A 17720-nucleotide genomic window follows, 5' to 3' on the forward strand; every position below is an offset into this window, starting at 1 on the left:
AAGCAGAAAACAAATATTTATTTTATTTTTATGCCACCACAGTGAATGTACTTATGGGGTTTATGCCACTCATATACTCACATGGGGCTTACTATTTTTTAGCATTTTTATTTTCTTTTTACGATAGTATGAACATAATTAACTAAGTAAACTATTTTAAATATTTGGAAGGGAAAGGATAAATACCAAGTTTACCTCTTGGCAACACGTTCGGTGTTTTTAAGTCCTCGGAATGGGACTCTCCGTTTTCTCAGCTGTCCTGGGATTCGTTGGGTGGCGTAGTCGGTGCTTCCGGCGGCGCCTCTTCTTCGTGTATAGTTATCTTCTCTCTCCACACCTGACTTGGTGCTACGGTCTCCTCTGAATAATTCTGTTCAAGTTGTATGTCTTCAGACCTTACTACTTCTCCTTCATTGTCTGTCCATCCGTCCTTGATGATTTACCTCTTTCTGGTTGTGGTTGCGTCGTCTTCTTCGTGTCCTGACCTGCTTAGAGTCTTCAACAATATAGTTAGGGTCAGTAAAATAGCGGCGTACCTTCTCTGAGGGGAAGTGCATGTGAACTTCTCCGGTTCCAATGTAGATAATTGCTTTAACGGTGCTGAGGAACGGTCTTCCAAGGATGACGGGTGGATCGTATTCGTCTTCTCCCATGTCAATAACCAGAAAGTCTGTATGGACAAAATGATCGTCTATTTTGACAGAGACATCAGTTACTATACCTTTAACCTCTCGAAATGTCTGATCTACCATCTGGAGCTGAATGTATGTTAGTTTTAGGGGCATGGTTCTGAACACGAGCCGATAGGTGACTGCGGCCATTATGTTGACGTTCGATTCGGTGTCGCAAAACGTCTTGTAGAAGTTGTACCTATTTATGGAGCAATAGATGCTTGGCATTCCTGGATCGTCCTTCTTGGTCAGAAAAGGTGACTTAAGTCGATGATCTTGACCTCCTTGAACTGCTGTGACCATCTTAGCTGACTCGGTCCACACTTGCTTGTTCCTATTCCTCCTGTTGGTCCTCTTCCTTGGTTCATGTAGAGATTGCTCTAGGATTTGTGTAGTCTTGTTCTTGAAGGAAAACGTCTCCTTCCTCCCTTTGATGTAGAAACTTATGTTGGCAGCACTAGCATAGATGACAGCTCCCGAGGTGTTCAAGAATGGCCTCCCTAAGATGACCGATGCCCCCCAGTCCAGCCAGCCAAAGAGGAAAGCTACTAAGAGTACCAAAGGACGGGCGAAACGCCAAAGAGTAGCAATGTCTTCTCCTCCCCCGGTATCACCAATTCCAGTGGAATCCTCTCCTTCCTCCCCAGAAGCACAGATGCAGCAGGTACCATCTCCCCCTCATCTGCCAGTAGTACCTCAAGTGGAAGAACCCCAACCAGAGGAACCTCGTCCAGAAGAGCCTCAGCCTAAAGATACATCGGCTGATGTAAGCGAGCAGACTACCGATCCAGTAGGCTCAACCATAGCATCGGTAGTTTCCTCTATCCAAACAAGTATTGTCCCTCCTCAAGGTAACAAACTTCTATGAAATTACTGCCGATGAATTTACCTTTTCTGTCTTATAACTATCTCTGTCACTTTTCAGCTGACATAGTTCAATCGGCAGCCTCAGCCGATCAACCTGTGATTCCGTCGGCATCTTCTAGTCAGAGGCGAGAGATTGCCCTGAAGCAAGTAAGTTCTCCAATCTCCATCTGCATTATTCATCAATACCTGACCATAGAATAACTCGTTTTAACCCTTCTTCAGGAGCAGGACTCTCCCGATAGCCTATTCTCCTTCGCCATCGACATCTCTGACGATGAAGGTGAAGAAGCAAGCTATTCTCGGGCAGTTGGGATCACATCCGTAGAGGTCAGGGCAAAGCTGGAAGAACTATCGGCTCTCCTCCACAAGACACAGCATAACTAGTTGATGACTCTGATCCGGCCAAGGCTTTGTTCAAGACCCTAAGAGGTCAAATTCCCACCGATGCCGAAGAAATCCTCTTTCAAGCAGCACATCTGGAGAGCCGTCAACTGCAGTACCAGAGGGCTGCCCAGCGCCTTGCCGATAGAGCCGCTCAGACTCAGCTTTCTGAGGAGATGCTGAAGGAAAAGCTTCTTACCGATGAAAAGCACAAGAACATCGGCACCTTGAAGTCCTCGGGATTTGCACTGAAGCAGAAGATTTCTGACTTATCGGCAAGAAGAGAAACTCTGCTAGCAGAACTCAAGCAAGTAGAGGATGCCCTGTCCCAAGCCCGACAAGAAGAAAGCCAATTGCCGGAGACAATCAAGCTTCTTGAGCAAGAGCGAAACGTCCATGGCCGCAAAGCATTGCAATTGAAGAAGAAATTGAAGCCGGTGGAAGGTTCTGTCGATGAAGACACCAAAGAAATAGAAGCAGCTAACCAAATCCGCCTACGCGCCATATCGGCCATCTAGGCGTTGCTGGACCTGTGAACTCTTCATCGGCAACATGTTCGCCTTTTTCTGTTTCCCGACCTTCCTGATACTTGGTCTAGTCGATAGGACTATTATCGGCACTCTTTTAAAACACTAAGTCTGACCCCGGGCACATTTTGACTCAGCCGATAGGGATGTTATCGGCACTTAACTTTTATGCATCGACCCATATGCTGGGATAATACGTCTTCAGATATTTGCCGTTTAATGCTCAGGGAAATTCGACTCCTTCGAGAGTTTCTATAATATAGGCATTACCAGGAGCCGATCGACTTATCCGATAGGGACCCTCCCAATTGGAAGACCACTTCCCAAATTTTGAACTTTTAGTCCCGATCGGTAAGATCAATTTCCATACCAAATCTCCATCGGCAAACTCTTCAGCCTTTACTTTCTTGTCATACCATCTGGCAACTCTCTTTTTATTCTCTTCTATACTCATCAAGGCCTTCAGCCGATGTCCTGCTAGATCATCCAACTCGTCTGTCATTAAAGTAGCATAATCATCGGCAACCAATTGATCTTGAAAAGATATTCGCCTAGACCCAGCCTTAATTTCCCAAGGTAGCACTACATCATGACCATACACCAATTGATAAGGTGAAACTTTAGTCGATCCATGACAAGCCATCCGGTATGACCACAAGGCTTCATTTAACAACGTATGCCACCTCCTAGGATTTTCTTCAATCTTTCGTTTAATAAGCTTGATAATCCCTTTGTTAGATGCCTCGGCCTGCCCATTAGCTTGAGCATAGTAAGGAGAAGAATTTAATACTTTAATTCCCATACCGAATGCAAATTCATCAAACTCCCCTGATGTGAACATGGTACCCTGATCGGTAGTAATCGTCTGAGGAATTCCAAATCGATAAATGATGTGTTCCTTCATGAAATCAATCATATTGGCCGATGTAACTTTCTTCAAAGGAATAGCTTCAACCCACTTAGTGAAATAATCAGTGGCAACCAAAATAAACTTATGCCCTTTGCTAGAAGGTAGATAAATCTGGCCGATCAAATCAATAGCCCATCCTCAGAACGGCCAAGGCTTTATAATAGGATTCATAGCCGATGCGGGCGCCCTTTGAATATTACCAAAGTTTTGACATCCTTGACACCCTTTGAAATACTTAAAGCAATCCTCAAGTATAGTCGACCAATAATATCCATTCCTTCTAATCATCCACTTCATCTTAAAAGCCGACTGATGTGCTCCAGATGCCCCTTCATGGATTTCCCCCATCAAACTCTTAGCTTCATCATCACATAAGCATCGGAGAAGAATCCCATCAATAGTTCGATAATACAATTCATCTTCGAGGAGCACATACTTAGTGGCTTGAAACCGAACCCGTCTCTCAACTTTCCTAGATGGACTCTTCAAATAATCAATGATTTCTTTTCTCCAATCATCAGCATCGATTGCCGATATTGCATTAATCATTGGCTGATATCCCGAGGCATGCTGAGCCAACTGATTGGCCTCTTCATTATGCAATCGAGGAACATGCTCTAATCGGAAATCTTTGAACTCCATTAACAGTTGCATACTCCTTTCATAATAAGTTATGAGAACTTCACTTCGGCATTCATAGCTTCCAGCCAATTGATTTATAACTAGTATAGAATCCCCGAAGACTTCAACAGCGTCAGCATGAACTTCTCTTAATAACTCCAACCCCTTTATTAAAGCCTGATACTCAGCCTGATTATTTGTCGACGTGGCAACAATCGGCAAAGAAAACTCATACTTCCTTCCCCGAGGGGAGATTAATACTATGCCGATTCCTGCCCCTCGATCACACGTGGATCCATCAAAGAAGAGCGTCCATGGTACAATTTCCAAAGCCTCCACTGCACCACAATGTTGAGTTACAAAGTCGGCCATAATCTATACCTTGATTGCCTTGGCCGATTCGTAACGCAGATCGAATTCTGACAGCGCCAAAATCCATTTACCGATCCTGCCACTCATGATCGGCATAGATAGCATGTATCGGACCACATCATTTTTGCAAATAACAGTGCATTCGGCCGATAGCAAATAGTGCCTTAACTTGATACAAGAGAAATTGTTGACACCGTTTTTTGGCATGTGTCCATGATCGGTAAAGTGTGGATCGGCAAGATGAGATGGTATTGCTTGATCTGCAGGGTGAGTTGCCGATGGAGGATAGTTGCCGATGGAGGGGCTATTGAGCGTGACTAAGTTCGTAGGTGATGATGTGTCTGTGCTGATGGCTACGATAAGGAGGTCTGCCGATGCTACGAAGGGGGAGTCTGGAAGCTGCCGATTGGCTGGTGGCGATGTTCTGGTTTGTCCCGTGAGGACAGTTTTACCTTTTCCTTAGTTATTTAGATCGTTTTGTACACGGATTCTATTTAAGTTTGGAATTCGAATTCTAGTCGTGTCTGGTTGTAGCTCTTTGAGCAGGGTATAAATGTAGACCCTAGGGCTTTGTAACAAAGACATCTATCAATCAATCAAACACAAGTTTTTACTCATATTCCAGCATCTACTTTTTCGACGACTTCGTCATACTTTTTCCTTTTCATTACGAGTTCTTAGGAATTCGTCGACTTAAGCTCGGCGTGTTCTCAAGTTCCGTGTGAATACCTCTTGGCTGTGACATCCGGGCGCATCGCTGTTGTCAGGACCAAAGTATTCGAGTTACCACCCTTGCCGATAGTAAGGTCAAATCGGCTGGCACGCCTTAACGTTTGGATCGGGTATTAGCCCTTTGTGTTTGCAGATCAGCTTTTGCACCAACACATCTTTTGGCACGCCCGGTGGGACAGATTCAAGAACAAGATCGACATGTCGACTTCTGAGTTTGATCAAGAAAACGTCATCCCCGTGACAGAAGCCAACCTCAAGGATGAGCAGAAGCAAGCTATTGCTAAAGCCATGGAGGATTACAAGCAGCAATGCCTGAGGTCCTTCAGCATAAACAGGAGCGGCGAAGTGATCAGAAGGATGCACTACCGGCACCATGGCAGGTTACTTTTGAAGCCATTCCTGGCAAACTTCAAGAGATGGTTGACAACGCTATCAACCGTGCTCTGATCAATCAAGCTGGTGTGCTGTCTAATACGGTTTTCAATGTCGTGGCAAGAACTTTCAAGGAAGGACAGTTGCCACCGGATTATGTGGGCCCCACTTATCACCAAGTGAAGTCACCAGTGGTCACAGCTCCATCGGCTGCTACGGCCGCTGCGGGTTCACAAACCACCGTTCCTCCAAGTACGTTGGGAGTCACGAATACACAATCTACGCCGATGACAACCAATCCGCCGACTTCAGATGGGCAGATTAAACTCGCTACAGATCTGTTGGCATCGGCAATGTCAGGATTGACTCCTCCTCCTAACTGGTGGGGTTATGGTATGCCTCCAGAGCTAACGCCGGGTACGTCGCAGACGACCGATGTGAGAGGCAAGACTCCTATGGCATCGGCAGCTCCCAATATGCCGATGAACCAGAGTCCCCAGTATACTACAACTACTACTGCAAGACCTTACACTGGGAATTCTCAAGCTCCAATGTTCCAGATGCCTAACGCATCGGCAGAGTCAAAGCTGATGCAACAGAGGTCTATGGCTCAATCAGGGTATGTCAATTCAATGATGATGCCCAATTACCAGTCATCGGCAGGGCATGTGCCGATGAATGCTGATAATGGATGGCTTGGGCAGCAAGTCTTTCCGCAAACGCCCCAACAGAATCACCAGGCTACAGGGTTCCAGCAAGGACATATCTATCCCGGGTTCCAGAATCAGGGGTTCCCTAACCAGCCAATGAATCTAGGGCAGCAAGTCGGCGGACAGCAAATTAGTGGGCAACAGCTTGGTGGTCCACAGATTGGGGGTCGGATGATCAATCCAATGTTTCATGCAGATCATGCACCGCACGGACACGTGGAAGCTTACCAGCAGGCGCCGGATCCGCAACCACCTCATCGGTGAGATGCCGATGCTTATTGGGCCGATAAGATTGCTGAAGTAATGAGAGACCAATTCAGGATAAAACCCAAAGTCAATACTTACTCTTATCAGACACCGTATCCTCCAGCATATGATTTGATCCTGCTTCCACATCGGTACAAGGTACCGGACTTTACCAAGTTTTCTAGGCAGGATGACACGTCAACCATGGAGCACGTCAACAGGTTCATCATTCAATGCGTCGAGGCTGGTAACTGGGACGAATTAAGGGTTTGATTATTCTCGTCATCATTGTCTGGATCGGCTTTCACCTGGTTTATAGCATTACCTCCCAACTCAGTGATTAATTGGGCCGATCTGGAGAAGCAATTCCACAAATACTTCTTTTCTAGGGTCCATGAGAAGAAGATTACCGATTTGGTCAAATTAAGGCAACGCAATGATGAATTGGTTGAAAGTTTTGTGCAGAGGATACGGGAGGTCAAAAATAAATGCTATAGTCCGGTTTTAGATGATCGGCAGCTAGCCGATTTGGCTTTCCAAGGTCTGTTGCCACACATCACGGACAAGTATGCTTCCTAGGAGTTTGAAAGCTTAAGTCATTTGCTGTAGAGAATTTCTGATCAAGATGTCAAGCCTTCCGAGCCCAAGAGAGCATGGAACAAAAAGGTATCTTTCGTTGATGAAGCAACAAGCTCCGATAGACTTCGTTGATGGAACACGCGTTTTTACTCATATTCCAGCATTTACTTTTCGACGACTTCGTCATACTTTTTTCTTTTTATTACGAGTTCTTAGGAATTCGTCGACTTAAGCTCGGCGTGTTCTCGAGTTCCGCGTGAGTACCTCTTAGCCGTGACATCCGGGCGCATCGCTGTTGTCAGGACTAAAGTATTCGAGTTATCACCTTTGCCGATAGTAAGGTCAAATCGGCTGGCACGCCTTAACGTTTGAATCGGGTATTAGCCCTTTGTGTTTGCAGATCAGTTTTGCATCAACACCGATTACGAAATTCCACCGATCTAAGCAGTCGGTTCTGATGAAGGTTTTTAATGGATAGGTTCGCCGATGATGGAAAATTAGGCCAGGGATTCACATCGGCCGATGATCTAGTAGAGGTAGATATAGGTGGTGGTGATAAGCCTAGACCTACTTTTATTAGTGCTAAGTTAGATTCTGAGTGTAAGCAACAATTAACCGATTTGTTAAAGGAATATAGAGATTGCTTTGCTTGGGATTATACTGAGATGCCTGGATTGGACCGATCAATTGTTGAACATCGGTTACCTATTAAATCTAGATTTCGGCCACATCAACAGCCAGCTCACCGATGTAATCCTAATATTCTTCCTGACATCAAAGCCAAAATAACCAAACTTTTTGAAGCCAAATTTATTCGGCAATGTCGGTATGCCGAATGGATTTCCAATGTTGTTCCAGTCTACAAGAAGAACGGGAAGCTTCGGGTCTGTATTGATTTCACGAATCTCAATAAAGCTACGCCGATGGATGGGTATCCAATGCCAGTTGCCGATCTGCTGGTTGACGCTGCGGCTGGGCACCGGATTATTAGCTTTATGGATGGTAATGCGGGATACAATCAAATATTCATGGCTGAAGAAGATATTCCAAAAACCGCGTTTAGGTGCCCTGGTCATGTTGGATTGTTTGAATGGATAGTCATGACCTTTGGCTTAAAGAATGCTGGTGCTACTTGTTGACGGTCCTTAAGTATCAAATTTAATTATCAAATAAATAAAGAAAAGGATCCAAATGAAATCAAGATCTAGACTTAGGGTTTTATCTGACAGAATTCCACGAGTTTTGGTGTTTGTCTGTTTCTGCAGGGGGTTATCAGGAAATATGGAAGAAAGGCCCACATGTCAGGATTACGTAAAGATATTAACGTGCTGCGCAATTATCTTACATCTAGAAGACTCCAGAAGCCACGAGACCGAAGCGGAGGCGAAACGGGGCCAGAGACAGGGCGCCCGCCCTGTCCTACTGGGCGCCCGCCCTGCCCCTAAGTCCAATCAGGACTCTGCTTTGCGGGAGATCTCCACCGACCTAAAGGATGAATCTAAACCATACAATCTATGTCGGTTTGATCCAAGGGCCCATATTCACTTGGAGAGACTATAAAACCAGACCCCCTGGCCCCTGGAGGAGAGAGCCTCTCAACCCTAATTCATTGTTCCATCAAGGGAGAAGAAGCCTCTGATCAAGATTAGAGCCACCACATCAATTAGATATCTAGATTAGCATAGCTACATAGGATTAGAACTAGAAGGAGTCAATCTTCGATTGGTTTCCGGATCTGTCAGGAGGATTCTTGGTAATTCTCTAATTGTGCTTCTAATTGCTTTCTAATTATCATTGTTCTTCAATATTATGAATATGACTTTGTTCTACTTCAATATATTGCTTATGACTTTGCTCTACATGCTTATATTCAAGATTATATTGTTCTTAGTTTATCATAGTTATGTACTTGGCTTAGTTAGATACGATCTATATACATGCTTAGGATCGTATAGCGTTTATCCATCGGATCCATGGGTAAATGATAGATATTGTGTAGGCGTGGTGCTTATACCATATTTATCTGCGATTGTACCCAATATGCCAGATCGTGGGGTAGTTCGTGATAGTGACAGCTTCATTGATTCTTACATAGTCCCCCTCTCGTGTATTGGGCTAGCAGAGCAACATTATTACAGGGGAGTGATTGCTATGTTTCTCATATTCCTTGCTAATATCACTATGCATGGGCGTAGTCTTGTCTTGCAATGATTGCTAAGTATGCTTGCACTAATTATGATAATGCTAGACTATATAGTTAAGAATAACTTAGGGAATATTCTTGTAGTTCGTTCTAATACCATGCTAATGACTTTCTAGAGTATCTAATTGAGGTGCTTATCATATTTATTATGTGGCTAGATCAGATTAGTTATCCTTGTCACTATTATTATTTCATATATCTTTTATGTGACACTTATCCCTGTATGAAGAGTTAGATATAATGTTCTCAATTATACATGCAATGATAGATGCTCAATCTCATATTCTATTCTGTAATCATTAGTGATGATTTCTAATCCCTTCCCAGTGGTAAAAATATAAATAACGATACCTGGAATACTTCCCGGTTAAAATGCTAGATCGGTATTAATCTGTGCGCTTGCAGATCCCATTCATTATTTATTTAGAAGAGCAATTGCATATTTCAATACCGCGTCTCTCATATCATGCTGGGGAAGACAACTTGGCTTAAGTGGTGTGAGGGATAGGTTTGGCATTTTTGGCACCGTTGCTAGATTTAGAACTTAGTCTACTTTTGGTAATGATGTTAAGAATACCCAACACTACTTATCAAAGGGCCATGAATTTTATATTTCATGAGTTCATCGGCAAGCTGGTGGAGATTTATATTGATGATGTGGTGGTTAAGTCTGAAGACTTCGCAAAGCATCTTACCGATTTACGAAAGGTGTTGGAATGCACAAGGAAGCATGGTTTGAAAATGAATCCCAATAAGTGTGCATTTGGTGTTTCGGCGGGGCACTTTCTTGGTTTCATGGTGCACCAGAGGGGAATTGAAATTAGTCGAAGATCTATTGATGCCATCAATAAGATAGTAGCCCCCACCAACAAGACCGAGCTCCAATCCTTGATCGGCAAGGTAAATTTTATCAGACGGTTTATATCTAACTTGTCTGGTAAAACTCGTGCTTTCAGCCCTCTTCTTAAGTTAAAGGCCGATCAAGAGTTTGTTTGGGGGAAGGAACAACAGTCGGCTCTGGATGAAATCAAGAAGTATTTAATAAATCCTCCAGTTCTAATTCCACCTCAGCAAGGGAGGCCCTTCAGATTGTATTTGTCTACCGATGGGATGGTCATCGGTTCGGCTTTAATTCAAGAGTTTGAAAGGAAGGAGCGTGTGATTTATTATTTAAGCATAAGGTTGATTGATGCTGAAACCTGGTATTCGGCTATTCAGAAGCTGTGCTTGTGCTTATATTTTTCTTGTGTCAAGTTAAGGCACTACTTGTTATCGACCGAATGCACCGTTATTTGCAAAGATGATGTGGTCCGGTACATGCTATCCATGCCGATTATGATGGCAGGATCGGTAAGTGGATTTTGGCGCTGTCATAGTTCGACCTGCGCTATGAATCGGCTAAGGCAGTTAAAGGGCAGGTTATGGCTGATTTTGTAACTCAACATTGCGGTACAGTGGAGGCATTGGAAATTGTGCCTTGGACGCTCTTCTTTGATGGATACACATGTGACCGAGAGGCATGAATCAGCATAGTGTTAGTTTCCCCTTTGGGAAGGAAGTATGAGTTTTCCTTGCCGATTGTTGTCACGTCAACAAATAATCAGGCTGAGTATCAGGCTTTGATAAAAGGATTAGAGTTGTTGAGGGAAGTTCATGCTGACGCTATCGAAGTCTTCGGGGATTCTATGCTGATTATAAATCAATTGGCTGGAAGCTATGAATGCCGAAGTGAAGTTCTCATAACCTATTACGAGCGGAGCATACAATTATTAAAGGAATTCAGGGATTTCCGATTAGAGTATGTTCCTCGATTGCATAATGAATAGGCCAATCGATTGGCTCAGCATGCCTCGGGATATCAGCCTAAGATTAATGCAATATCGGCAATTGGTGCCGATGATCGGAGAAAAGAAATCATTGATATCTAAAAGATCCGTCCAAGAAAGTTGAAAGACGGGTTCGGTTTCAAGCCACCAAGTATGTTCTCCTCGAGGATGAATTGTACTACCGAACTATTGATGGAATTATTCTTCGATGCTTGGGTGATGATGAAGCTAGAAGTTTGATGGGAGAAATCCATGAAGGGGTATGTGGAGCGCATCAGTCGGCTTTCAAGATGAAGTGGATGATTCGGAAGAATGGATATTACTGGCCGACCATACTTGAAGATTGCTTCAAATATTTCAAAGGATGTCAAGGGTGTCAAAAGTTTGGCAATATTCAAAGAGCACCTGCATCGGCCATGAATCCTATTATCAAACCTTGGCTGTTCCGAGGATGGGCTATTGATCTGATCGGCCAAATTTATCCACCGTCTTGCAAGGGGCATAAATTTATTTTGGTTGCCACCGATTATTTCACCAAATGGGTCGAAGCCATTCCTTTGAAGAAGGTCACATCAGCCAATATGATTGATTTTGTGAAGGAGCACATTATTTACCGATTTGGGATTCCTCAGACGATTACTACTGATCAAGGCACTATGTTCACATCAGGAGAGTTTGATGAATTCGCAATCGGTATGGGGATTAAAGTGTTGAATTCCTCTCCTTATTATGCTCAAGCTAATGGGTAGGCCGAAGCGTCTAACAAAGGAATTATCAAGCTTATCAAATGGAAAATTGAAGAAAATCCTAGAAGGTGGCACACATTGTTGAATGAAGCCGTATGGTCCTATCGGATGGCTTGTCATGGATCAACTAAGGTTTCACCTTATCAGTTGGTATATGGACATGATGCAGTGTTGCCTTGGGAAATTAAGGCTGGATCTAGGCGACTCTCTTTTCAGGATCAGTTGGCTGCCGATGATTATGCTACTTTGATGACAGACGAGTTGGATGATCTAGCAGGGCATCGGCTAAGGGCTTTGATGAGTATAGAAGAGAATAAGAAAAGGGTTGCTAGATGGTACGATAAGAAGGTAAAGGCTAAGGAATTTGCCGATGGAGACTTAGTATGGAAATTAATCTTACCGATCGGGACTAAAAGTTCAAAGTTTGGGAAATGGTCTCCCAATTGGGAGGGTCCTTATCAGATAAGTCGATCGGCTCCTGGTAACGCCTACATTCTAGAAACTCTTGAAGGAGTTGAATTTCCCAGAGCATTAAATGACAAATATTTAAAGAAGTACTACCCCAGCATATGGGTCGATGCATAAAGATTTAAGTGCCGATAACACTCCTATCGGCTGGATTAAAATGTATCTGGGACCGGACTTAATGTTTCAAAAGTTGCCGATAACAGTCCTATCGGCTAAGATTAAAGCGACAAGAAGAATGGAAGTGCAGAGAAGCAAAGATGTGCCGTCGATGAAAGCTTCATGTGCTCAACAACGCCTAGATTGCTGATATGGCGCGCAGCCGGATTTGGTTGGCTTCCTCGATTTCCTTCACGTCGTCATTGGCAGAACCCTCTATCGGCTTCAGCTTCTTCTTCAACTGCAAAGCTTTGCGACCATGGGCGTTTCGTTCTTGTTCCAGAAGCTTGATAGTCTCTGGCAGCTGACTTTCTTCCTATTGGGCTTGGATAAGGCATCCTCCACCTGCTTGAGCTCTGCCAATAGGACATCCCGTTTTGCCGATAGGTCGGAGATCTTTTGCTTTAGTGCGTCTCCCGAGGACTTCAGGGTACCGGTGTTCTTGTGCTTCTCATCGGTTGAGAGCTTCTCTTTCATCATCTCCTCAGAGAGTCGGGTCTGAGCAGCTCTGTCGGCAAGGCGCCGGGTGGCGCTCTGGTATTGCAGCTGACGACTTTCTAGATGTGCGGCCTGGAAAGGGCTTCCTCGGCATCGGCAGGAATCTGGCCTCTGAGGGTCTTGAACAGAACCTTGGCCGGGTCAGAGTCATCGACCAGTTGAGCCGTGTCTTGATGGAGGAGAGCCGACAGTTCTTCCAGCTTGGCCCTGATCTCTGCCGATGCGGTCCCGACTGCCCGGGAGGAACTCGCTTCCTCGCCTTCGTCCTCGGAGATATCAATAGCAATGAAGAATAGGCTGTCGGGAGAATCCTGTTCCTGAAAAAGGAAGACAAAGTGAGTCATTCTGTGGTTCGAACGTCAGCAAATAATATCGTTGGAGATTGGGTGGCTTACTTGCTTCAAGGCGATCTCTTGCCTTTGACTGGAAGATGCCGATGGAACCACGGGTTGACCGGCCATAGTTGCCGATGGAACTACGTCGGCTGGAGATTGATATAAGTGGTTATAAGATGGAAAAATAGGTTCATCGGCACTAACTTTGTAAATGTGTTACCTTGAGGAAGGGCAGTACTTGTCTGAATGGAGGAAACCACCGATGCTATAATGGAACATGCTGGATTGGTAGTTGGTTCATGAACATCGGCCAATGTGTCTTCTGGCTGAAGTACTTCTTGTTGAGGTTCTTCCAATTGAGGTTCTTCCACCTGTGGTGCTTCTTGCATTGGAGGGGGGATGGTGCTTGCTAAGTTTCTGCTCCTGGAGGCGAAGGAGAGGATTCCACCGGAGGAGGAGGAGGAGTTGCCACTTTCTGGCGCTTTGTGTGTGCCCTGGTACTCTTGGCACCTTTTCTCTTCTACTGGCTGGACTGGGGGGCATCAGCACTTGTTCTTGCCGATGCACTGGTTTGCTGTTACAGAATGGAGAATTTATGGATGTCAATATAGCCGATGCAAAAGTAAAATCGGTAAAGAAGTTTAACAGTTACCTTAAAAGCCTATGCTAAGGCGGAAGCAGCTACCGATGGTGATGTTTGGGTCTTCCTGGTGGTGACTTTCTTGAGGCGTATGCCTCGGTGCACGATGGCGGCCAGGGTAGGGGCGTTGTTGCCGATTGAGGAGATTGGGCCTGATAGAAATAGGTCAATCGGCTTGCCACTCCTGCTAACAGATGGGGGGAGTGTCATCGACCTGAAAAGTCACACAAAGAGTTAGTTACTGATGGAAATAAAGAAAAAATTGAAACATCGGTTTCAAGATCCTTACGGTGTCAGTAGGAACTTCGTACTCAGGATCAATCATGTCGCGGTACGAAAGAGCCGATTTGCAGAATAGGTGCTCTTTCCATTCTGCCCACCACTGCTTATATGCCTGAGTGATAGAGGCGGCCGGGACCCACTCTGACAGGTCTACATCTGTATCGGCACTTGATGGCAGCTGGGCTACTCGAATCCATTCAAGGAGGCTGGTGATGGTTTCCCTGGGCTTTATCACATCGGCATAACAGAGTGCAATCGGCAGCTGGCCGAAAGCTAACTGACGAGCTAGTGCCGATGGATTGTAGAATTCATAAGTCTGGGGGGAGGTTTTTCCACTGCCAAAGAAGTTCACTGGTATGGCTCTGGGAGTCACCAATGCCATCATCACTTCATTGTCCTTATCAAGAGCCTTGTCAAACTGGTTGAAAACCAGAGGAAACACAGTGTCTGGGTCATCATAAGCTAACCATGCCCGCTCATCTCTGGCCAAACATTCGTACAAGGTTTGAAAGAATCGGCTAATCTGATCTGGATTACCCCCTGTGCCAGGCAGAACTATGACAGCTTCAACAAAGTTCAAGGGAGGTCGTGTTGTCGATTCTTCTTCACCCAGCACATGGTTTTCTGCTATGTCCCTCGGAAAGTGCTGTGCAAAGAGATTGAACTCCAGACGTTTGTGTATGTGGAGGCTGAGCCACATGTTAATGAACCACCAGGGACCTCCTAGATTACCGATGGACTGGCCAAGCAAGAGCTTCCTAGTTACTTGGTGGAGGAGGTGATAGGCTGCTCCAAGCAGGTATCAGCCGAGGGGAAATCGGCCACCATTGGCCAGATTTTCTGCTGCTGCTAGATATACAGAAGTTGGTCCTGCCGATCAGCCACAAAACACGAATTTGTCTAGCCACATGTTCAGGAAGCAAGTCTGCTCTTTTATGTCAACAGGGCCTGTTTTGTGGTATTTTTGGATATACCCCGACCAGCCGCCGATGGTGCGGGTTTCTACCTTAGCACTGGGTTTGGTATCGAAAAAGTGGGTGCTATCGGTAGAAGAAACGTCCAGGCCAGTGAGCATAGCTACATCGGCAAGTGTAGGGGAAGTAGGGCCATGGCCAAAGACAAAGGCATTGAGGGTGTCTGACCAGAAATAAGATGCAGCTATCAACAGTGATTCATTCTTATGCATATCGGCAATGGACAACCTAATGCATTGGTCTAGCTTTCTCTCGCCCCACTGAACTTCTTTGGAGTTGCTGACCCTCAAGAACCAATCATTCCACCCCACGGTAGGGCTGGGCCAGGAACGAAAAGTATCCTTCCACAGATCCAAAGAAAAATTCTCTGCTCTAAAAGGGATCCTGTTGGTTTCTGCGTTTATGAGGTTGGTTGGATCTGGATCCCCTAGCGGACCGAGGCATTGGAGGTGAGGTTGATCAGTGGGGATGACAATTTTGTTAGCCGATTCCTAGTGGTTTTGGAGATGGAAAAGAAAAACACAATGAAAAAAAAGGGGGAGAAATGTTCAGTAAGATGGATTGCGGATGAACAGGGGTGCGAGAAAAAGTACAAGAGATGGCGCGAAGGACTGACCTCAGGAACGATGAAGTTGACGACCATTTTACCATGGAGGAGATGTTTGAGAGCTTCGGGGATGGTGAAGAAGGGGCTTCGTCAAGGATTTTGGAGCTTTTGGACAGCGCCGCCGTCGGGAAAGTAAAGTTTGAGTTGTGGAATGATGTGATGGAGAAGGAGTACCCGAGAAGGAACTATTTATAGGACAAAACGGGCAAGGGCAAATCTGACTTATCTCTTTGCCGCATCCGTGAAATCCGAGGGTGCTCAGGTAGATATGGTAACTGTTCGCACGATAATCAAGGGATTGTGCAGGTGATTTGACAGGAAGCGGTCATTATCCAGAGATATTTTACTGTGCGGGATCTCCTGGTCGGTCCATCGGCAGAGTCTTTGTAACGGTCATATTGTCGATGAGCGAATAAAGTGGAAATAGCCGTTTGGGAAGATAAGGTACGAACGTCCTGGTCAGTACATCGGCAAGTCTTTGTAACGGTAATATTGCCGATATGCGACTAAAATGGAAATGCCCGTTTGGGAAGTTGAGGATTTCGAGGAGTCCGCGGAAGAATAGGATCGGAGTTCTTCAGATAGAGGCTGTCGGTTACCAGATTAGGAGCATTAATTGTGGAAAAAGGCATCATTACTGCAGAGAATTTCGGAGCATTAATGATTTCATACTCTGAAATTGGGGGGCATGTGTTGACACCATTTTTTGGCACGTCTCCATGATCGGTAAAGTGTGGATCCGCAAGATGAGATGGTATTGCTTGATCTGCAGGGTGAGTTGCCGATGGAGGATAGTTGCCGATGGAGGGGCTATTGAGCGTGACTAAGTTCGTAGGTGAAGATGTGTCTGTGCCGATGGCTACGATAAGGAGGTCTGCCGATGCTACGAAGGGGCAGTCTGGAAGCTGCCGATTGGCTGGTGGGGATGTTCTGGTTTGTCCCGTGAGGACAGTTTTACCTTTTCCTTAGTTATTTAGATCGTTTTGTACACGGATTCTGTTTAAGTTTGGAATTTGAATTCTAGTCGTGTCTGGTTGTAGCTCTTTGAGCAGGGTATAAATGTAGACCCTAGGGCTTTGTAACGAAGACATCTATCAATCAATCAAACACAAGTTTTTACTCATATTCCAGCATCTACTTTTTCGACGACTTCGTCATACTTTTCCTTTTCATTACGAGTTCTTAGGAATTCATCGACTTAAGCTCGGCGTGTTCTCAAGTTCCGTGTGAATACCTCTTGGCCGTGACATCCGGGCGCATCGCTGTTGTCAGGACCAAAGTATTCGAGTTACCACCCTTGCCGATAGTATGGTCAAATCGGCTGGCACGCCTTAACGTTTGGATCGGGTATTAGCCCTTTGTGTTTGCAGATCAGCTTTTGCACCAACAGAAATACAGGCACAAGCATAATTTCTCAATAGCCGAATACCTGGTCTCAGCATCGATCAACCTCCTGCTTAAATAATAAATCACACGTTCCTTCCCTTCAAATTCTTGAATTAAAGCCGAACCGATAACCATCCCATCGGTAGATAAATATAATCTGAAGGGCTTTCCTTGCTGAGGTGGAATTAGAACTGGAGGATTCACCAAATATTTCTTGATTTCATCCAGAGCCGACTGCTGTTCTTTTCCCCAAATAAATTCTTGATCGGCTTTTAACTTAAGAAGAGGACTGAAAGCACGAATTTTACCAGACAAATTAGATATAAATCTTCTGATAAAATTTATCTTGTCGATCAAGGACTGGAGCTCAGTCTTGTTGGTAGGGGCAACTATTTTGTTGATGGCCTCAATAGATCTTCGACTAACTACAATCCCCCTTTGATGCACCATGAAACCAAGAAACTGCCCTGCCGATACACCAAATGCACACTTATTGGGATTCATTTTCAAACCATGCTTCCTTGTGCATTCCAACACCTTTCGTAGATCGGCAAGATGCTTTGTGAAGTCTCCAGATTTAACCACCACATCATCAATGAAAATCTCCACCA

Source organism: Sorghum bicolor, chromosome 9 (genome assembly GCF_000003195.3).
Source record: "Sorghum bicolor cultivar BTx623 chromosome 9, Sorghum_bicolor_NCBIv3, whole genome shotgun sequence".
Lineage (NCBI taxonomy): Eukaryota > Viridiplantae > Streptophyta > Magnoliopsida > Poales > Poaceae > Sorghum > Sorghum bicolor.